Consider the following 23846-nt stretch of genomic DNA (forward strand, 5'->3'; position numbering starts at 1 on the left):
TTTCATGGTTTTGCGGAAGGCGGTGAGTGACGGGTCAGCTCGCAGGGCAGTGGGGAGGGCATTCCAGCGCAGGGCAGCTAGGTAGGGGAAGCTGGCACCACCTGCTCTTGCTCTTTTTACCATGGGTACGGTGAGTAGGTTGGCATAGGGGATCCTAGTAGGTTTTGAGGACACGGCAGGGTGGATCCTTTGCGATAGGTATGCTGGTGCAGCGAGGTAAATACATTTGTGGGTGAGGGTCAGGGCTTTGAAGATGATCCTCTCTTTTATGGGGAGCCAGTGGGAGGCTCTTCTGGCAGTAGAGATGTGCTCTCTTTTGGAAATGCTTTATGCTGCGCGTAAGGTGTTGTTTTGAATGCAGATGGAGAGCAGAATCCTCGGCCAAATATAGTAGGTCTCTTCCCATCCTATTTATCTAGAATACAGAAGTATATCTCTAAGCTGTCAAAAAGCAAACGTTATGAATGCTTTGCTTTCTAAAGCACCCGTGCGTCCGCTTCCCGGCGCTGTTTCACGATTTCTCCTACATGGAGTTCATTCCCCTCGAGGCGTCTCCAGCTGAACAGGGCCACCTCCCCTTCCTCCTTAATGCCATTTGCGAGGGAGGAACACCTGGGTGGATGAGACGTGGGTAGTGGGGAAGAGACCTTGGTTGAAACATGGTATCCCCCATTTCCCTTTCATAATGAGTCCTCTGTCCCGCAAACATTTATAGGCTATTGTCAGTCCTTTCCCTGTACTTCCCTTAAAACATTCTCCAAGAAACACCAGTCCGGTACTGGGAATATGTTAGAGACCATATGGAGAAAAACATCCTCACTTTATTAAAACACACATACAGACATCATTTGTTTACTGGGACGAGGAAGAGGCCAGCAAGAGTAGTGCATGACTCCAGTTTCAACTTTGAGCGGTCTAGTTCTTTTGGACCTATCATGGTCGTGGGAACTTTAAAAGCAGTAAGCACTGGGGAAATGGACTCAGCTGTGGAAGCAGGGCTATGGACTTCTGGGCGAAAGCAGACATCTCCGGGAAAAGCGGCATGGCAGGCAAGGTGCTCAAGACCCTTTGGAAAATGAAGAGTGGAAACAGCGGGAAGCGAATCTGAAGGACGCTGGAGGCTGGTGGTCGACCGCGAGAGGGAGACCGCGTGACTAAGTGAAGCGGTCGTGTGAATCACGGGCTGCAGGTGAAGCATCGCTGTATGAGCAAAGCCACAGAGAGCTGATGGAAGATTAAGTGAGCCACCGCACGATAAAGAGAGAACTCATGGAGGCAGAACACCTCGCAGGGAAACCATAAGCTCCAACCTGTGAGTGTACCAAGCAGGCAGAACTCCGGGATGGCAGGCGAACATGCAAAGCGAGCAATGAACACTGATTTGAACGGAAGCAAGCATTTCTGTGAATACCGATTTGAGTGAAATCAAGTTTTAGCACTTCTGAATACCGATTAGAGTGAAAGTAAGTTTGAGCACTTTGAATACCGACTGGGGTGAAAGAAAGTTTTTGAAACTTCCTGATACAAGGAACTGTATTATATGAGAAAACAAGAATTGGCAAAGGCCAAGAGAATTTAAGAAACTGTAGGAAATTAATATTTTGAGAAAACGAGCATTGGCAAGAGCCAGGAGAATATAATAAAGTGAAACAAGTGCATTGTGGCAATGTAAAGAGGGTGTGATATATGCGAATGAATCAAGCACCACTGTCAAGCTGAAGCAGTGGCCACCTGTTCATGGAAACACATCATTTAAGGTGTATCGGTTTCGTGACCTGTAATGGGTGGACCGTGTGGTCTGACAATTGAGCCTAGACCGAGTGCACCCCTATATGGAAAAACACTAAAAGCACTCACAAAGAAGCTTGTGTTTAAATTACAAAAAACCTTATATGATTTGAAGTCGAGAAACTGAATTACATATGTGAATTGATGAAAGGTAACAATATCATAAGCGCTGGGAAGTGTCGCAAGGAATTGTGTTCAATTGGAAAAGCGTAAAGATCTGAACTCTTGGGGAAGGGAACCCCTGTGCCTTGTGAACTATCTTGAGTTTGGTGAAGGGAAAGCTGCTTACAAGAAAGGGGCTGGAAGAAGCTCTGAAGTTTAATTTGAACACTACTCATTTTGATTCTGACATCGCTCCACATTGTATATAGTTAGAAGTGAGGGCAAGTGTAGGTTTTGAACACAGACAGACATTTGCTTTGGACTTCCTGACACAGGCTATCCTTAGTTTCCTTTAGGTAGTGAAATCACACCTTAGTATAGGGCAAGTGAGGCCTAATTCCATCTTGTATTTTTAGTTAATAAAGGTTTGTGGACCCAACCTTGATGTGTTGTCTGTGTCTGCTTCGTGAGGCCTTCACAATGATTATTAAGATTATATGTACAAACTGGTACTGTATACAGTAATGCAGATCCATTATTCCGAAATAACTAATGCAATTATTGTAAATTATTTTTTGAAACTGTATTGCTATCACTGAAGTGTAGGAGGCAGTGGCTCAGCTTTTCAGCTTAAAATAAAGCAACACAGCATGCCTATCAGTGTAGTACATTTTGTAGAGTCTGGGCTTATGTCTGCACACAGTTTATGGATAGTTGATAATTAACGACTTTTACTCCTACAGGTGCAACTTGGTAATAGAGAAGGGGTCTGGCAATGCTTTCTGTAAAACTCTATGTGAAGATGCATTTTACACGTGCAAAGCCGAAATTCGCTGGCCCCATTACAGACAATGCAACTTCTACACAGAGTGCACCTTTTGTAGTATGTATATTTTGCACCTTGACTTCTGGTAAGATTTTTGAGGGTGTGAGGAGTCTCAAAGTGGGGGAAGGTGTGGCGACCAACTGCAACCACACAGAAACATACTAGAGGACACACACAGATGATGGGTTAGTGGTTTTGCTACATACCCATAAACTGTACGTGCACTACCATTGCCTGCCCTTTGGGGGGGGGGGCTGATGGCACAGTTCAGTCAGTGGCTGAAGGAAGGGGGCACCCCTTAAAATGGTATGGTGGGATTTTTCTGTAGCACCATGATTCAGCATTGGAACAGACTGTCAGTATGTTAAGGAGTGGCAGACAAAGCACAGTACTGACCAGTGACCCTTGAGGATCCTGTCACCCTCTCTGGCACCACTCAGCCAGGTCCTCCTCCTATATGACTCTTATTATAAATATTGGCAGCGGGATGTTCTTCACCACGTGCTGTTCTTTTGAGGATAGCCCTCAGCTTACTTTATTGTGACCATGTGACATCTTCTTTCAGTAACAATGACCAGTGATGAGGGGACTGCAAGAATGTTGAGGTGGCATAATAAGATCACTTTCATGATGCCTGAAATCTCCAGAGCAACAGTAGATAAGGCCAGCATTAGATTGTAAGTCTCATTAGATCTCAGGAGGTGTTGCCACAGGTCCCTTTGCCAATCAGAGGGAACAGATCACAGGCTTTGCCTCATGGTGTTGGCCCCACATCTGAGCCCTGCAATTTGGGTAATACCTGCAAACACAGCCTCCATCTGTCTCTGCGTCTCTCTGTCTCCTCTATATGCCTCCTGAGTTTGTTCCCATATTCCCAGTACCGGACTGGTGTTTCTTGGAGAATGTTTTAAGGCATCTCCACTCATCCCTTTCTTTTGCCCAGCGCGCATCCTCATGACACTACTCCACCACATCGGGAGCTAGACACTCTGTCCCCTACCCTCAACCCCCAGACACTGCACACTCTGCCCCTCAGAGCACACCTCAGCAAATCAGCTCTTCTGTTCGACCACCTTGATTTGATTTGATTTGATTTAGTATTTAATTAGGGCATGTTCACCTAGAGTCACCTTGGTGCTATAAAACCTGCAAAGCAAGACCATCAGCTGACCTCAACTAAACAAGGATGGTCTTTACAGCTCGACGAAAACATAGATCATTCTCCATAACCCACAGCCCACAAGACAGCGAGTTCCAGAGCTTGGCGGCCGCTCAAAGAAAGTGTGGCCACCAACATGGGAGAGCTGGATCTTACGAACCGAGCTAACTGTTCTATCCTGGGATCAAAGTACACGGCTGGGGACATGCAGATGCAATTTATATTGAAGATACCCGGTCCTCAGTCCATAGTACACCCTGTGTACTAAGCATAGGGATTTAAACTGCACTTGTTTCTCAATGGGGAGCCAGTGGAGCTGTCGAAGAACAGGAGAAATGTGAGAAGAAATCAGGACCTGAGACACCACTCACGCTGCAGAATTTTTGAGTATCTGAAGCTGTCGTAGGAGATAAAGTGGCTGAGCTAGGTAGAGTGAGTTGCAGTAATCTGCTCCACGCAGAACGAGTAAGGTGACCACAAGATCATGGAGGTGAGAAGGGATGAAAGGAAGCACTTTACATAGAATTTTTTATTTAAAGAGCCGGCCTGCAAAACAGCTGCCACCTGTGCATCCAGGGAGAGTGAAGCACATGGTTTAACACCAAGGAGCCTCACTAATAGAACAGGAGGAGGATGAGAGCCAAGAGATATGGACCACAAGTACAGAAAGAAGCAGCATAAGGGGGACCCGCCACCAAGACCTCCGTCTTGTCTTTATTCAGCCTAAGCCAATTATCACTCATTCACCCTCCGACTGCCTCCAGGCACCCCCGCAGCTGAGATGTAGCCTCCTGATGGTGAAGATCAATACGAACAATAATCTGCATATCATCAGAATACGAGTAGCACCAGAGGCCATGGGTATGGAGGAGCTTGACCAGTGGCTGAATATACACGTTTAGCAGTCTGGGGGACAAGGTGTAGCCCCACAGGAAAGATAAAGAGGGGCAGAGCGAAGGAGGAAAGAGAGAGAGAGATTGCCCCCAGTAGGAAAGGACTCCAACCAGGGCAACACCTGGCCAGACACCCCTGCCTCCATCACTTTAGCAAGCAGGATGGAGTGGTCGACAGTGTTGCATGCAGCCGACAGATCTAAAAGTATCAGTGCACCCACCCTACCCTGATAGGCGAGCCCGGTAAGATCATCTACCACGGAGAGTACAACCCTCTCCGTGCCCTGGGCAGGATGAGAGCCTGACTGGAAAGGATAAAAAAAACAGATCGCTCAAGAAAGGAGCTAGGCAAAGGTGAAATGAGTGACTCAAGCAGTTTCATAAAAAAGGGAAGCAGAGAAGTAGGCCGAAAGTTCGAAAGAACGGAAGGGTCCAGTGAAGTTTTTGTTAAGAAGAGGGAACACCAGGGTGTGCTTTAGGTGAGCAGGAATATTTCCAGAACTGTAATAGTAGTAACCGCCTGCACAACCCATAATGCAGTCTGGAGAATAATGTTCTTCATAATTATCAGAGGTACGGGATCAAGCGGGGAGGAAGAATTCATCTTTAAAGTATCTCCCACTATCTCATCAGGACCAAAGATGGGAAAAGCCGACCACGACTGCATAGGTCCATTAGACAAAGTAGGAAGAGGCTACTCACTGATCTTAGATCAGACAAGACAATTCTGCCTCTAATATCAACAATCTTCTGAAAGAAGAACTGGGCCAAAGAGTCACATAATAGCTGCGAGGGAATAACCCCAGACTGGACATTATGGGGTGATGAAAGTATGCGAACCAAGCTAAAATGTTCCTATAGCTGATTAACTGCCATTTGAATCTTGGAGGTGTAGAAACAACATTCAGCCTCCCGGATGGCTTTATGGTAACAGGTAGATTTTTAGCGTAGTGACTGTCAACTTCACAGTATAGCCTCCATTTTCGCCCAGCCTGCCTACATTTGAGCGGGTGAGGCCTCAGCTCACCAGTAAACCACGACTCAGAAGGGGCCGGATGAAGAGTGGAGAGCTTAAGGGGAGCCAGATTATCAGCTAGAGCCGTAAACTTATGTGTGATTAGTGAAGAATCTACAAATTGGGCGATCATACACCCATTCTCCATTTGAGCAATGATAGTGGGGTCTGGAACAGGGGCCCTCCGACGTTTTAGGGTCTTAACACAAGGAGTGAAGCTGCATTGCATTTTAGGATTAATATGGAAGGGCACAATAAAGTGATCAGATCAGTCGACTTGAAAAACGGGTAGGACTGAAACAAGAGCACTAGGTGAAAAGATAAGGTCTAACGTGGTACCATGCTGGGGGGTGGGCAGATCCACCAACTGAAAAAGACCGAAATCAAGCATGGCAGCAGAAAACCGTGTTGTCATACGGGTAACAATATCATTCATTTTCAAATTGAAATCACCTAATATAAAACCATTGGAGTAAAGAAGTTGTAATTCTGGTACTGTTTCAATAAACACATCACAAAAAGTGGCATCATATAGCCAATTAAAACATGACAATTATCAATGGATGAAATAGGCAAACGGACCCGACAGACTTCCATCCGGATTGTATGGGTCAGGGGGATGAGTTTGGCCTTAATATAAGATTGGTAACTTAACGCCACGCCCTCTCCAAGATGAACCGAATCAAGGTCTCAGCATAGTATATTATATTCAGCAGGAAGTGCTTCTGCAATAAGAATTCAAACAATAATGGAGATGTGATAACCCCTTTTGTCATAGGCATAAAACCGTAAGGGACAATGTTGTCTAAAGGAGCCACATTTACCAAATCAGGGCGGAGATATCAGCTGATGAGAAGGTGGTCCAGCAAGCCGTAGCCCGCCCGAGACACCGACGAGCACATATGGGCTTTGTACAACGAAAAGTTCCCATCTATATTTCCTGGTAGGCATCTACTTCTGTATTTTATTTTAGCTGGATAAACACTTGTGCCATTTCTCAACTTAAAAAAAGAAGGCTATTGGCATCCAGGAAAACATTCTGGGGTGCTACGCTAATAATAGCTGTTAGCCCCTTGAAATCAGTCTCTGCCCCGTACAAATGCCACCAGAAATGCCATCACCCAGTGTTTAAAGCACTGACTTTGCTAGGGCCTGCAACTTGGTAATTTGGGCAATTACTCCTCTGCAATGCTTATTGCCTAAGTAAGCAGATATCTCGGCTGTACAGGGACGGGGCTGTGAGGCTGCCTCACAAGGAAAAGAACAACAGCAATTACTACAATCTGGTATCAGATCATCTGCAATTAAAATGATGTCCTGAGAAAAGGAGAAACGTAGCCAAGGTCTCCCGCAAGGCATTTAGCTCGTAATAAGAAACAGTCAATCAAAATGGAAAGATTTGGTGAGGCCACCAGTCTGTTACTGTACGTTGTGTTTGCTCAGCAAATGAGCTGTCGGGAAAATAAAAGGAGGGAATAAGCGTATTGAGTTCAATAAACAGGGAGCACGATATGCTGCGGTTCATTGGCAGCAACAAATGAAGAGTGGTAGTCATTCAGGCTGCTACTTGACTGGCTTCTGGAGTGTCTCATTAAAACTAAATAAAATGAAGCAGACACTTAAGTGTCTCATTAATGTTTACAAGACTTCTGCATATGTGTAGTAGGTGAGATTTTGTTCTCTTTCTTACATGCTCAACATACCTTTCTCAGCAGCTTTATTTTCTTAAGCTTTTTAAATGGTCCCTCGGTTTCATTTTCAATGGAAATGTTCTTTTCAGATTGAAAGATAATGTACTTCCTTTCCTGTGCATCATCACACCATGTCCCGTATTTCCTGCTGCGCTGGATAGCGCGCGTTGCTCAATATCCAGCTTATTGTTTTATTAAAGATTTACAGAGAGATCTAGCGAACCAACCATTGATTCTATTCAAGAGGAAAGGTAAAGTGCAATTAAACACTCATTAAACTTCATCAATTATGCACAAATCTGCCATTCTTGTAATATGGATCATCCATTAGGTTTATACCATGTGGAATGTAATGTTCATATTCTAAACGCAAAGTGGATCAAAGACTATTCTAAAAAACATTTCTGATAACGGAATCCAAGATGCAAAGACAACTTTATTTGATTGATTAATCTATGTAAGAATATTTTTTATCAAATAGAGAAATATTTTTTTTACAAGTGTAGCAAATAAAAAAATCAAAAACCTCTCCGTTTCAGATGGTACGGTTACAACACTTTCTGTCACACCATTGCTCCTTATTTTGGATGACAGCTACCATTTTTCCCACTGAAGCCAGTCTTTTTAACTGGTAAGGAACAAGCAGCCACAGTTTCTAGGTAACATGTTCAAATTTGGTTTAGAACAATTTTACCTTACCCCAAAAGTTCGACTCCCAAAAGTTCGACCCCTAATTTCCCACATATATATATATGTGGGGGGGGTAAAGAATATAAAAAATGTATAGGGGTATGGTGGGGGGGGTTTGTGGGGTATCCCCCCACAAATATATTTGCGGGAAATAAAAAAAGTCATACTTTTGGAAAGTAGAAACTTTAGATTCGGTAAAAATTACTTAGATTCTCAAATTTAGGGCAATTATGTAAAACAAGTTCCCAAACGTCCACTCCATCTGTATTCCTCGAGCATGAGCAGCATTTATCACATACTTTATTTTACACTATTCTCCCCTGCTTGCGATTCAGAGTTAATTTAATAAATATGAAATAAAATAGAAAAACCTTTGAAATTATGTTAAGGTGTAAACCCTCACTTTGTACCACTATAAATTCCACCATGAAACTCAAAGTATAAACGCTCACTCACTCCATACCACTACAAATCCAACCTTTCGACTCAGTTGAACTATGTAATTGATGTAACCTGCCTAATATATGAAGTGAGGGTTAAGGTTGTATTTGTAGTGGTAAGGGGGGGAGGGTTTATATTTCGAGTTTCATGGTTGAATTTGGAGTGGTATAGTGTGAGTGTTTGTACATTAACATTGTTGTTTCGGTTGTTTGTAGACTACATTTTGTTAGCATAAACATAAGTATTTTTTTAAAAAGATTTTTTTTCTGTTATTTCAGTAATAATTTTGTGGCCAGTATGGCATAAAGTGTATGAGTGCAAGGTGTATGTGTGTGGAATGTGCGCATTAGCATATGAGTGTACAATGCCTGAGCGTAGGCCGTATATGTATGTTGTATGTATTTATCACACATGGGTGTGTACCATATGAGTGTTTGGTGTATAAGTGTATGACTGTATGGCATATCGTTTATGGCATACCTGTCTATGGTGTAGGAGCATTCAGCTAGTATGTGAGCACTGTGCTTATGAGTGTCTGGAGTATGGTGCATGCATTTAAGCCTTATAAGTATGTGTTGTGTGAGTGTATGTTATTGATGTATAGTGTTTCTTAGTGTAAGGCAAATTAGTATATGACAAGGGTTTGTGTCTAAGAGTGTGTGGCATATGATTGTCTGGCGTCTGAGTGTATGTCATATTAGTTTACGGCATATAACAGATGTATGATGTATGCCATATGAGTTTATGGCATATGAGTGCTGTATGAGTGTTAGATATGTGTGCATGCCACATATGATTGTATAGAGTTTTGAGTGTTGTGTGTATGGTGCATGGTCATTCAGTGTATTTTGTGTGAGTGTATGTTGTATGAGTGTGGGGCATAAGAGTGTGTGGCATTAGATTGTCTGTCCTAATAGTGTCTGTGGTGGGAGCAGGTGGTACATAAGAGGGTGTGGTATCAGAGGATGCAGAATAAGAGTGTGTGGCATAACCAAATGTGCCAAAAGAGAATGTGGTGTAAGAGTGTGTGCTGTAGAAGTGTGTGCTGTAAGGATACATGGTGTGAAGGTGTGGGGCATAAGAGTGTGTGGTGTAAGAGGGTGTGGCATAAGAGAACGTGGCATATATTTGTCTGGTGTAAGTGAGCTTGGTGTAAAAGTGTTTGCTGTAATGGCACCTGGGTTAAGAATTTGTCATGTAAGAGGATGTGGCATAATTGTGTGTTGCATAAAAATGTGTTGCATAAGAGCGCATGACTTAAGAGTGTGTGGCATACAAGTGTGGGGCATAAGAGCATGTGGCATAGGAATGTGTGGAATAATACTGTGTGGTGTGACAGTGTGGCAAAAGTGTCTGTCGTAAGAGTGTGGGGTCTACAAGTGCGTGATAAAAGAGCTAATGACATTAGTGCATGGCATCCATGGGTGTGCTTTAAGAGCATGCGGCGTAAGAGCATCATGTGGCATAAGGGTATGTGATGCAAGTGTGTGTGGTGTGAGGCATGTGAGTGTTTGGTATGTCAATGTTTGGGATTTACGTTTTTCCAAATCCACGCCTCGATGCACAGACCCATGTCAGGTTTTCAGGATACCCCTCATTAATATTAATGAGTTACATTTACATACAATGATTCTAAATGTATGCACATTCTTCTTCATGAACATTAAAGAGGGATATCCTGAAAACCCGTCAGGATCCCAGCCCCCGGGGCCCACCATTGGACAACCCCGGCCTATAAGAAGCCTTTGAGTGTTTGGTGTAAAGTCATATGAAATGCACATGACCTATGCACCTCCTACACATATAAAAACTCACATTAAAGTGAGGTTTCACTTTAATTCAGATTTTTATACATTTAGGAAGCATATACGAGTTATACATTTCATATATGTACACAATTTACATTATCTACAAGTCAGTGCTTATTTTGATTCGTTTTTATACATATGATAGAGTACATATATGAAATTCTACACGAAAATGCCCAGTTCATCTAGAAGATATGCATTGATTATGCGCATGTGATACATATAGTAGTGTGCATATACGAAAGGTACATCTCCGACACGTACAGAAGGTGAACATTCATTCTGTGCATGTCTTATATGCCTACTATGCATTCGAAAACTTGCATTAAATTTATGTCTGACCTTGATATTCGTATATGACTCAAATAGAAATTGTATTTTACAGACCCTGCGGTGTCGGCCATGTAGTTATGGGTAAGTTGCTCAACTCACAGGAAGAACACTTTTTGGATGGCTTATAACTGCACCCCCCTCCGCCCACCTGCCCTGGCCAAATCCTCACAATCCTCACAAAACCATGTGGCCCTGTCAGCTTGCTTCTGCAATGTTTGGTGAAGTTTCCTGCAGGGGGAAGTTGTATAGGGGACCCACATTTTTGTTTCTTCCCATAAATGCAATGGAAAATAAATTTGCCTCACTCCTAGAGCCCAAACCATTGGGTGGATTATCACCAGATTTGCGGCAGGAGTGGCGGCTTGGTCCCGAAAGCGTGCTTTTGTGAATTTGGTGTAAATCCATCCAGTAGTATTCGGTCCGTGGATGGGCCTTCGATTGGTCCAGAGGGCAGCGTGATGTCTGTGGACATCGGACGCGCCCGCTGATTGAATGGTGAAAAGCATGAGGTGCGTCTGATTTTTGGAAATGCCTGCCATGTTGGATTCACGAACAGCCGCGATTGTCCACAAACACAGCAGTGAAAACATATTAAAAAACACAACATTGCATTTGTCAAACTAATGAAACAATCTCTGGGGGAGGTGAGTGGTGATGAGGATGGGATGGCATATGGCATTAAAAAAACACAAAAAATTGTGTTTTTTCAACTCCGACGTCCATGAACAGTCCCGATGTCTGGGGCTGCCCTGTGATGTTCGTGATGCCTATTTCTGCATTGCAGGGTTGGGAAAAGTAGTTTTTGGATGGCTAATAACTTTGGAGCCACTCAATGAAACTGCATGCAATCTTGGAATTTAATTCTAGACTCTAATTGGTTCTGCAAAGTCTGGTGCTGTTTTGCCAAGGTGGAACAAAATTAAACAGGGGGTCCCAAAATACTTTAAAAGCTTATGAATGTGGTGCCATTTGACCAATCTGCCCAATATTTTGCAAGAAGATTTTAGACTTACATATGAATGTGTTTGCAAAATCTGGTGGGATTGTGTCAAGAGGTGGCAAAATTAGAGGGAGGTCTCAACATTTTTCATTTTTAGATGGGATATAACTTTGTTGCCATTTGATGAATGTGGACAAATGTTTTCAGAAAGATTACATACCCAACCTTAAATGTTTGTTCAAAGTCTGAATGGATTTTGTCAAGTGGGGTCTAAGTTATATGACTGTTTTTATGTATGTACATTTGGACACTTTTCAATCAATAAATCAGGGGCAGATTTGCAGCAAACCTGTGCAAGGAGCATTGGCAAGGAACTGAAAGCATGGTTTTGCAAATGTGTCCGTGTTTTATTTTGTGAAAAGTGTCATACTGTAGTTACAAAAAATTGTGATATACCTTTGGTGAATGAGGTATAGCCTGAGGCCATGGGCAGTGTCCATATTTTTTTTAAATATTTTTTTTTATTGAATATAGCTGAAGAATCAACTTTTTCAATATAAATCAATACATTATTTCATAGAGTATAAAAATGTACATTTGTTAAACAATATATAAAATACACGATCAAAATAAAGAATAAAGTGAATGAAATAAACAGATATTAAAGATACATTAAAAATAAATGTACATATGTTAAACATTGCATAAGGTATATAGTCAGATAAAACAAAAACAAAGAAGAATGATTAAGTAACATACAAAGGAGAATTAAACCACTTTCAAATACCAAAATGGAACAGAAAAATGAAAACGATTCATATATATAACCTAAATGAAAACAAAATATCTAGCAGACAATAGGATAACTCTTGTGAGTCAAAACACTTCTAATAAAATGAGATCATACATTACTCCATCACATTTCTTGTTAACCTAACCCTTTTGCTAAGACACACCGTTCTCCAAGTCTAAAGCAGAAATGAAATTGAATGTTGCTATTCGAATACTTATGGTATTCGTTACAAGATTATTGACCATCGACTTTCTGGATGTATTGCGCCGAGATATGTCATATGTTTCCAAAAATATTTGTTTCTCAACTCATTTATTTATTTATTTATTTATTTATTTATTTATTTATTACATTTATATAGCGCGCAGACAGCCCAGGGGCATTGTGGCACTGTTACTTGTAAAGAAAACTTAGTTACAATGGGTACAGGTTGTGCCTTGGGTTACAGTGAGGCAGTTACCTGTGATCAGATATAGGTGGTGTCATATCACGTAATGCATCATACATGACATTCATGAGGGCTAGGCCATATGTTTGTTAGATGAACAGGGTCGTTTTCAAGGCTTTCCGAAAGGCGGTCAGTGAGGGTTCAGAGCGCAGGGAGCTAGGGAGGGTGTTCCAGTGTACGGCAGCGAGGTACGGGAAGCTGGAGCCCCCTGCTTTGGCTCTTTTTACCCTGGGTACTGAGAGCATGCTGGCATAGGGTGACCTAGTGGGTCTTGCGGAGGAGACCGGGTGGATCCTCTGGGAAAGGTACATTGGGGCGGCAAGATGGACACATTTGTGGGTGATGCTTAGCGCTTTGAATAAAATCCTTTCCTTTATGGGGAGCCAGTGGGATGCTTTTCTGGCAGCAGTGATGTGCTCTCTCTTGGCAATGCCTTGTGCAGCACGCAGGACACTGTTCTGTATTACTTGGAGCTTCTCGAGTTTTTGTTGGAAGTCCCTAGGAAGAGAATATTGCAGTAATCAAGCCGCGAGCCAGTTATGGCCCTGGCTATGTTAGTGCATGTTTCTTTTGACAGATAAGGTCTGATTGCTTTAAGGAGTTTTGCATGGTAAGCAGCAGAGGAGGCAATGGCGTTTACTTGTCTGGTCATGGATAGGTTGGAGTCTAAGTAGACGCCTAGTGTTTTTACTGTGTCTAGTACTGGGATGCTGATTGAGTCAATAGTGAAGTGACTAAACTGTGCGTCACGTTTCTTGATGGTGTCAGGGGGGCCTACGAGTAGGAGCTCAGTTTTGTCGGAGTTAAGGCAGAGGCCGTTGATAGCTATCCACATTTGGATTGTGTTGTAAATGTTGTTGAGGGTAGCAGAGTCCGTGTCATAGTCGCCTGTCAGAGTGAGAAGGATCTGTGTATCGTCGGCGTAGTTGGTGTAAGAGATGCCCATGGCGTCAAGGATGAGGAAGAGGGGGCGGGTGAAGATGTTATAGAGGGTGGGGGAGAGGCAGGAGCCTTGGGGCACCCCACATAGCATGATGGAGGGTGATGCCGTGGCTAGGTCAGAGAAGACCTGCATGGTCCTGCCTTGGAGGAAGGAGGTGATCCATGTGGTGGTTTCTTGAGAGAAGTTGGCTGTGGAGGAGAGGTGGTGGCAGAGGATGTCGTAGTCTACAAGATCAAAGGCTGCCGACAGATCCAGGAGAAGAAGCAGGACAGGTTTGCCTTGGTCCCTTGCGTCGTCCGTTTGGTTTTTGAGGTAGAGTAGGGCAGTCTCTGTCCCGTGCCTGGGGCGAAAGCCGGATTGTCTCAGTCCAAGGAGGTTCTGTTCTTCAAGGAAGTGCTGGACCTGCAGGTAAGCTGCTTTGTCTAGAATCTTGAGGAGGAAAGGGACAGTGGTGATGGGGCGGTAGTTATTAGGGGAGGTGGGGTCAAGTGTGGGTTTCTTTATGAGGGGTCGGACCCATGCTTCCTTGAGGCATGCAGGGACTCTCCCTGTGGTGAAGGAGGCGTTGACGAAGGCTGTTAGGAAAGGCGCCAGGGTGTCTGCGCAGTCTTTGATGATGGAGGCAGGACAGGGGTCGCCTTTGCAATTGGAGGGTTTTATGTTTTTCATGATGGTGATCATGTCTTTTTCTTGGATGGTTTTAAACGAGAAGGTGGGTGGGGCCTCTGTGGGTGAGGGGGGCGGTGGTGGCGGGGAGGGTGTAATGTGGGTGGAAAGTGTTAGTTTGGTGTTCACGATTTTGGCTTGGAGGGAGCTGATCTTATTGCGCATGGCTGTTTGGATGTTGTCACACCATTCTTTATCCTTGGTGAAGTTTTGGGGGGTGGGTGTGGGGGTCTCAAGTTCCCTGAATATGGCGAACATTTCCTTGGTGTTCGATTTGGCCTCCGTGATTCTATCTTCAAAAGATTTAGCTTTGGCTTTAATGATGGCTTTCTTGTAATTATTTGCAAGGGATTTGAAGTTGAGTTTGTCTTTATCATCCCGGGATGTTTGTCAAAGAGCTAATGCTGCTCGTTTGTCGATGCGTAGTTTTAGAAGGTCTTGGGTGAACCACGCATTAGCGTGTCTAGTGGGTTTGGTTTTGCGAGGTTTAAGTGGGACGATGGTATTGATTGCTGCCGTGATGGCAGTATCGTAGTCTTTGGCCAGGGTTTCTGGGTCGTTGGAAAATGGGGCTCTGAAGGCAGGTCCCTGTAAGAAGGGAAAGAGTCTTTCTTTGGTCAGTTGACGGGCCTCCAGTGGTCAGGCGATCTTGTCTCGTGATGGCATAGCCAGGTGGGAGAGCGAGGGATAGGGCGGGGCCTGAGGCTTCGTGTAGCCAAGTTTCGGTGACCATTAGAAGATCTAAATCTGGGGTGGTAATGAGGTCGTGGATGTCTAGAGCGTGCGCATTGATGGATCGGGCGTTGATGAGGGCACATTTGAGGTGCGGTTCAGGGGTGACATTGATGGTTGAGGGTGGCACATCCGAACCAGTGGGGTGCGCATTTTCTGGGGTCATAGACACAGTTAAAGTGGCATTTGCATCATTAGGTAGCATGGCAGTGGTAGAAGAATTGCAGATTGCGGTAATTACATTCAGACCAGTGGGGGGATATTTTCTGGGGTCATAGACACAGATAAAGTGGCATTTGCATCATTAGGTAGCATGGCAGTGGTAGAAGAATTGCAGATTGCGGTAATTACATTCAAACCAGTGGGGGGCTTATTTTCTGGGGTCACAGACACAGATAAAGTGGCATTTGCATCATTGGGTAGCATGGCAGTGGTAGAAGAATTGCAGGTTGTAGTGATTACATTCAATCGTGTGAGTGACACGTTATCGTGAGTCTTAGACATTGTATCCAATGCAAATGGGTCAAGGCGATGCTTAATTAGTGGGCTTGGTTTCGCTGTGTGGCTAAGTCTACGGGAATTATGCAGAACTGAGGAAGGAGCCTTTAGGTTAGTGTCAGATTTCATGGTTCTTGACTGTAGGCGTGTATTGCGTGCACTTGTGGGGATGGGTAGAGCGAGCATTACGCTCGGGAGAGTATGTGTGCGTAAACGCTGTTGCCTTTTTGCAAGTGAATTGAGTAGTTCAGGAGTGCGGGACTCCTTACCTTGTGATTCCTGCAGGATTCCACGGCGAACGGCAGACTGCGAGCAGCGAAGAGCTGCTAAGAGGAGCGCTGGCCTTTTTCTGCGGCCTTCTTCTCCCAGCTTTGCCTCACGGCACCCTCTACCTCCATTTAAGGCAGGAGGGGAGGGGCAGGCAAGTCAGGGGAACAAATCAGCATCCGGGCCTGCGGCAGTGACTTTCGCGGGCTGCAGGGACGCTCCTGGAGTCAGGTGGATGGCGGCGACCATCTTAGGAGCTGCGTGGCTCGCGGCAGGCAGATGGTGAACAGCTGATCCAAAAGAAAGGAGATCAACTGTTCTGCCCTCCGCTCTCAGATGCGCTCGCAGCGGAGCTGCTAAGAGGAGCGCTGGCCTTTTTCTGCGGCCTTCTTCTCCAGGCTTCACCTCACGGCACCCTCTACCTCCGTTTAAGGCAGGAGGGGGGGGCAGGCAAGTCGGGGGAACAAATCAGCATCCGGGCCTGCGGCGGTGACTTTCGCGGGCTGCAGGGACGCTCCTGGAGTCAGGTGGATGGCGGCGGCCATCTTAGGAGCCGCGTGGCTCTTTAAACCTGGACATTCTGTTATGATATGTTCTAATGTTTCTTTAGCTTCACGTACTCCACAGAATCTACACACATTCTCTTTCGGGTTCAATAACTTTCTTCTAGTGAGAATATCACGTGTTTGAACTAAGTTAATTCGTAGGCGCATGATGGTTGTTCTTAATTGAGGACTACGTGCTTTATTTAGATATGGTGGAAGCACATTGAATTTTTTGTGCTCAAAAATCAAAGCTTGGAAATCTTTATACCCAAGACACTCCCTTTTCGTCTCAATCCAATCAAACCTGAATAGTTTGATTTTTGCTCGGTCAGGATTGACAAGCAGAGTGTCTAAACTAATGTATGCTCTGGCCAAGATTCTATAGACGTATGCCACCCACTTTTTAACAAAGGCATGTTCTGATGATAAAATGTAGGCTGAGAGCGTAGCTAATACATTATCAGATCTGACATAAGTCAGGCACTTACGAAATAAGGCGCACAACCTCCAGTGATATACTGCACACAAAGACGTCAAACCCAACTCAACCACGGTCCGGGTACACACTGGGGCAGATGTAGAACGCCCCTCCAAAATTTAGCCTCTAATTTATTTAGGACAGAAAGTTCTACTATAGTTATTGTTTCCAAACCATATAATATGGTTGGCAAAACTTTTTGTCGCCAGTAAATGACGGCGGGTCTGATGGTGAATTTCCCAAATGTACTCAGTATAATTTTGGTTTGTGAAATTGCAGTCATGATTTTGTGTTCTAACGTCCTTGGATGTGATCTCAATGAAGGATTACCATCAAAAGGAATGCCCTGGTAGATATATGTGGGTACCACTTCCACGGACTTTCCATTAATTTTCCATTCAAATACAGAACTTCGAGAGGGCCTGGGTGCGTAGATAACAATTTGGGTCTTATTTAGGTTAATTATCAATTCATTTTCATCCAAATATGAACTCAATGCTGATAATAATTTTTGTAGGCCTATTGGGGATTTTGAGACCAGAACCAAGTCGTCAGCATACCATAGTGCTTTTATCTTTGCGCCATTGATTTTGGGTGCGTCCGCCTCAACCAAACCAAAAGCAAGTAGTACATCATGGATAAAAAAGTTGAAGAGGGCCGAAGCAAGGATACATCCCTGCTTCAACCCCCTAAAAGTTGCAATGGTCGACGACAAAAGACCCAATAACGAGAGGCAAATGTTTATGGAAGTGGTCGAGTGAAAAGCGTGTATAATGTCACACAGGGTCTCCGGACACTTGGCTGATTTTAGTTTTTCCATGAGTTTTATTCGTGAGACCGAGTCAAAGGCTGAGTGGAGGTCGACAAAACCAAAATACATTGGTTGCTTTGTAGCTTGGGCCTGGCTTTTTAACGCATTGAGAATCATCAAATTCACTGTCGTTCCCAAGCCCGCCACAAAGCCCGTTTGGCACGGATCTCGTTGATTACACTCTTGTGTCCATGATGTAAAATCTCTCAGAACCAAACGTGCAAATAACTTTCCTGGAGCGTCAAGCAAGGCTATTGGCCGATACCTTGCCGGAGCCGCCCTGTCTCCTTTTTTAAAAATTGGAACTATAAGGGAAGACGTCCAGGACGTTGGTATGGTTTTTGATGAAATGATTTGCTTAAAGACATTGGCCCTCATTACGACCCTTGCGGAAATTGACTGACCGGACCGCAACAGCGTAAATAGCGTTTCCGCCATTGCACGAAGGAGCAAAGTGCGGCCAATCACGACCCATCGGGCACGAGCATTACGCCATGGCGGAATCCGAAAGGCTGCGATGGCGGAAATGACCCCAAAACGGCCCTTACCGCCGCCGTACGCTGCACCAGGTGCAATACCGCCACCCATCTTAGCGGTCACCGTAATGAGCGGTCACCGTAACGAGCGTGCACCGCAAATTACGGCCACCGTAAATATACGGAAACGGAAGTAAAAGCATGTGGCCGGAACGGGAAACAGCACGCCGCACAACTATAAAATCCGAATCCCAACACAACCATAAAAAATCCGACCCTGACACACATCCCAACCCGTTAGCAACCCCAGTTAAAAAAATAAATATGGGAAAGGTAGCCAAGAAAGCGTGTGACCGCAAGCGGCAGGTACACTTCTCCCGAGAGGAACTGACCGTGCTCACCGAGACCCTACAGGAAAATTCCGCCGTCGTCTTCTCCAGTCAAATGACCAGGACGGCCCTTGCCAACAAGAAGGCCATATGGGTCCTGGTGGCACAGCGCGTAAGTGCGGTGGGGACAACACCCCGCACGCCACAGCAATGTCGCAAGCGGTGGGACGACCTGCGGATCCGCGTACGCAGCATACTTTCTGCGAACAGGAACATCGCCACAGCTACCGGGGGGGGTTCAGAGTCGCCCATCAAGTTGACCCCCTGGGAGGAAATCTGCGCCTCCACCATAGGAATGGAGAGCATAGAGGGAGTCGGAGGGATGGAGAAAGGAGTCCCGACATCCGGAGAATCAGGTAGGTTGGCCAAGAGAAACAATGCGAAATCCACAAACCACGAACATGTGCAGTACCATGTGACCCCATAGTGCAATACATACTTAGCCCTGACAGCGCCCTCTAAAAGTCAGAATGAACAAACAAATCAATCAAGAAGCCATAAACAACCCCTACATGTGCAGCATGCACCCCCTAACTGCAGGCAGCCAAATGAATGCATCCTCAATCCACACGAAAATGAGACCACCTCCAAGGCCCAGTCCCAAATCAGCCTCATGTACCACCCCAATGCATTTGATACGTTGCCATTCCGAATCCGACAGACCCATAACTAACGCTCGCCCCTCTTTACTCCACCACAGGGTCCGATACCAACGACGAGCTGCAGGACACCCCTACCAGCACGCCTGCAAAGAGGGCCAGGACCAACGTCCCAAGAGCCTCCACCTCAGGTGCAAGGATCAAGACACGGCAGCAGCAGGAATCAAGTGGCAGCACACTGGAGGGGACTGCAACAGGCACCCCAGCAGCCAGCAAGTCCACAACCCCAGCACCACAGGTCCCCCCAAAGAACGTATCTGATGGCACCGCCTCTGGTGGTAGCAGCACCATAGGTGACACAGCTGTCATGCCAGCATGCTCCGACACGGAAAACAGTGCTGGCGACGTAGGTACCATCCATGACCTTTCCCAATCCCCCTGCATGTCCCATCCCCTACACCATGACGAAACCACGCAGGGGCACCCTGAAGACGACGACTGGCCAACCCCCACAAGTCCTGTGCCAAGGCAACATGTGTTGAGCAGCCCCCCTGTCACACCACCGCAAATGTCCATGGCCCAGCAGAGGCAACAGTCCCTCGACCTGCTGATCGAGCAACAGCAGGAAGCGTCCACGCTACTCAAGGACCATGCAAATGAATGCGGGGGTTCCAGGGCAGCCATGGAAACATCCACCGAGACACTCAGGGCACAAATAGAGAAAAGTAGTGAGAGCCTCAGGGGAGAAATGGAGAGAAGCACCGAGAGCCTGAGAGCACAAATGGAGAAAAGCACCGAGAGCCTGAGGGGGGAACTGCATGCGACGTCCAAAGACGTCTGTGCTGAACTTGCTGCTGTGCGCCGTGTGCTCTCGGAGCTCTCACAAACCCTCAGAGACATGCATGGACGCGAGCAGGCAGAGACCTCATCCGTGGCAAGTTCCGTCCAGGGCAGCCCCCAACGCAGATCTGGCAGGAACCTGCGCTCCACGGGCAGGGGTGCCCCTGATACCCGTAGAGGGGGCTTGCAATAGCGTCTACCCACGGACAGCATGCATATTTGGACACTGGTGTTGGGGGGGGAGGTAGTAGGGTGGAGGGGGTGTGTTGGGCTTCACTGGGTGGCGGGTCCATAGGGTGTATAAATCAAATCACATTAACAATACAGCACCTCATTATCATCCAATGACATGTGTGGACATTGATATTTGCGTACGAGGCCTTCATAGGCGTACAGTCCACAATGTGCCTGTACTACACACACACAGTGCCACAGGTCCCCTTTCCGTGTAATAGGCACCATGCGTGGTTGCTAGAAGCATGCATCTATGATGCTCTGTCGGATTGCACGTGCATCCTGTGCCTCATGGACTCCTTGAGGTGCCTCCACATCCCCACCCTCATCATCATCATCATCTTCAGGTGCATGCAGTACAGCGTCAGGGGGCATGGGCACATTCCTACGTATGCACATGTTGTGCAGCATGACACATGCCATGACCATCTTAGAAACCTTCTCATGGCTGTATATGAGTGCCCCGCCAGACCTGCTGAGGCTGCGGAAACGAGCCTTCAGTAGGCCGAATGCCTGTTCAATGACCACACGGGTACGTGAGTGGGCATGGTTGTAGTCCTCCTCATGCTCGTTCTGTGGGTTCCGGATTGGTGTAAGGAGCCATCTCTTCAGTGGATACCCGGCATCACCTGTATGAGACGAATAAAGGGTGTCAGTGGAATGATAGTGCTAAGTAGCCCCCCCCCCCCCTGCAAGGTCATTGACGCATCAAATGGGCCACGATGTCATGCATGAAATGAGACTCACCGAGTAGCCAGGATCTGTGCCCTGCGTGTCGCTCCATGTAGCGTGGTATTCTTGTGTTCCTCAGGACCATAGAATCATGGGTAGATCCTGGAAACCTGGCACAACAATGCGTAAATATCTTGTTGGAGTCACACACCATTTGCACATTGATTGAATGAAATTGTTTCCGGTTGCGGTACTGGACCTCCATGGCATGTGGGACAACCAATTCAACATGGGTGCAGTCGATGGCACCAATGCAACCCGGGATGCCGCCAAGTGCATGGAATCCCACTTTAGCGTTGGTAATCTCCTGGTACGTGCGTGGTAGTGTGATGTGGTCGTCGGCGTGCTTCAGGAGGGCATCGTGCACTTGGAAGAGTGTCCGTGAGAACAGTGGCTGTGAAATGCCATGCAACTGTCCCACTGTGTGCTGGTAGGTGCCTGTGGCCAGGAAGTGGAGTGCAGACACCACCTTCAGTAGGGGTGGGATGGCGGTTGGGCTATCTATCATGCTCACGAGGTCAGCATGTGTCATGTCCACAATGGCGATTATGGTGTCCCGGTCCAAATGGTAGAGGGTGTGGATCTGCTCAGCAGTGAGGTTGAACGGATCGGCTCGGAGGCGTGGGATTGCGGGCCGCCTGTGTGGTGGTGGTGGCAGTGCTTGTGGGCCTTGCTGACCCTGCCTTGCCCTCCTCCTCCTCCTCCTCCTCCGTCTCCCCTGTGCGCCCGGTTGTTGTACCTGTTGTTGTTCGTCGTCTTCTTGTAGTTGTAGCACTTGCAGTGCTATCTGGTACCCCAGGCCCAACATCGCTAGTCCTGCCGGTAGCATTTTGGAGTGGGAGTGGTTGTGGGAGGGGTTTGGGTCTGCAATATATGTGCTGTCGGCCTGTATGGCCTCCACCTGTGCTGATTGAATGAATCTGTGGCAGATGCAATCCCTTCTGGTCGAGCACGGCCCGCACGTAAGGCTGCATTTGGCCGCATGGCATCTTGGGATTGGAATCATGTATCAAATCCCGATGGCAGTTTGATGTACTTTGACTGATTTTCATGCTATGCTCCCATTGTTACACATGCTATGATTGCAGCCGCTTACATACCTGTGAAGAGTCAGTGGTATGTAGGGCTCGATCGATGGCCGACCCTCATGCAGCACAGTAACGTACTTCACCGACGGGCGTGGCGTCCCATTTGTGATTGCAGCCAGTTAGCATCATGACACACAGCCGCACTACATTGATGTAATTGTGAATGCAAGCGTTCACAGAAGCCTTTTCGACGTAATGTTGCAAGTGAGGAATTCGAAGGCCAGCATTTTTGGTTTTGAAGTAGCGGCGAGGATACGCCCACAGGTCTGGCTGGAAATGTAACGTTCTATTGTAGAATGTCCTTGGGACATGGCCCATAACGAGCAGGCAATGAATGATATGAATTGATTGGGATGCGCAATAGCGTAGTGGACGATGAGGCAGGACGTTCCCAAATCCATCTTGCTTCACAACACTACAGATCCGGCCAGGGGCACAGTGGTTTTTGCGGACTGCATTACGCACAGACGCGATGGAAGTTTCACATATTATGTGAGTGAATATTCATGCGTTTTCATTGCGGGATGAGGGAATGATGTGTGGATGCATGGACTGATGAATCCGTTTAGGGTCTGCCATGTACATGGGTTTCTTGGTTCACTCCCCTTCCCCTGCGTTATGTGATGCAAGGCTGCCATAGTGGGACATACGTCTCTCTGCCCTTGTCGGATCCTCCCTGTCTCGACGCGCCTTCATACACTTGTGTCTAGGCACGTTACTAATCCCATGTCATGGGTTCTATCTTGACGGACGCATGCACAGTAACCGACGTTGCCAATGGTGTATTTAGCTCGATTGGTTTCGTTGTGATTCGATACTGGATTAGGGGTGTGTATATTCCTTTGGAGTGGGCTAGCATGCATATGGGTGTGGATTTGGTGTGTTGAATGAAGATTGTAATGCATCATGAGTCCCGTAATGCAATCGGTTGATTTGTGTTTCTTTTGGGTGACAGGTATCTCCTGCCCTATTGCAGATGCCATCTCTACGCCACTCCTCCAGATGGTTTTTACTCTCGACTCCTGCAGCTTCGGGTGAATCAGTGGAGCACCATTTCGATCATATGGGACGATCGCCAATGGGCCACATGCCCTTACGCTGTACTGGTGGCTAGGTGCAACATTTCGGCCTTTCAGCTCGACTAGTGCCTGCCTCATGGGACGGACCTGCGGTTCTTGCCGCTTCCATGTTGCCTTTTGGAACGTTGATGTAAGCCCTGTGTGCCATGATGGTACAGGGCGTCACACAAGTGGAAGCCGGTCAATTATTGCAGATGCAGCCCTCGGTGATGATGGTTGTTTTGGTGGGATTTTGCAAATTGATGTGGGGCCTTTGTCATTTGGATGTGCATTTAAATTGTATTCCGATATTTGTCGTGTTGCGTTGTTCTTTGCAGGTGATGTGGCGATTTTCGCTTTGTGGCGGTATGTATTGCGTGATGATCTGCATTGTGTTCCGCCTTCTGAGTTGAGTTGTGTGGTACAGTACTGGCCGCGTTTGCCTACGTAGCACAGTATGGTCACGGATAGAGGCTGCCATTGTGTCTGTTTACATGATGTGCTGTTCAGGGGCGGGGGATTGGCTTTTGGCCGACTGGTGCCTGTCAGCCAGGTCGATTGGT

General features: G+C 46.3%; 1 protein-coding gene across 2 annotated transcripts in view; it reads left to right on the top strand.

The window, feature by feature from the left end:
* GPC3 (glypican 3) overlaps window positions 1-23846 on the top strand; it is a 3708166-nt gene that overhangs the window by 1312112 nt on the left and 2372208 nt on the right. The gene's annotated exons all lie outside the window — the stretch shown is intronic.

Source organism: Ambystoma mexicanum, chromosome 5p, assembly GCF_040938575.1.
Source record: "Ambystoma mexicanum isolate Mex_15411 chromosome 5p, UKY_AmexF1_1, whole genome shotgun sequence".
Lineage (NCBI taxonomy): Eukaryota > Metazoa > Chordata > Amphibia > Caudata > Ambystomatidae > Ambystoma > Ambystoma mexicanum.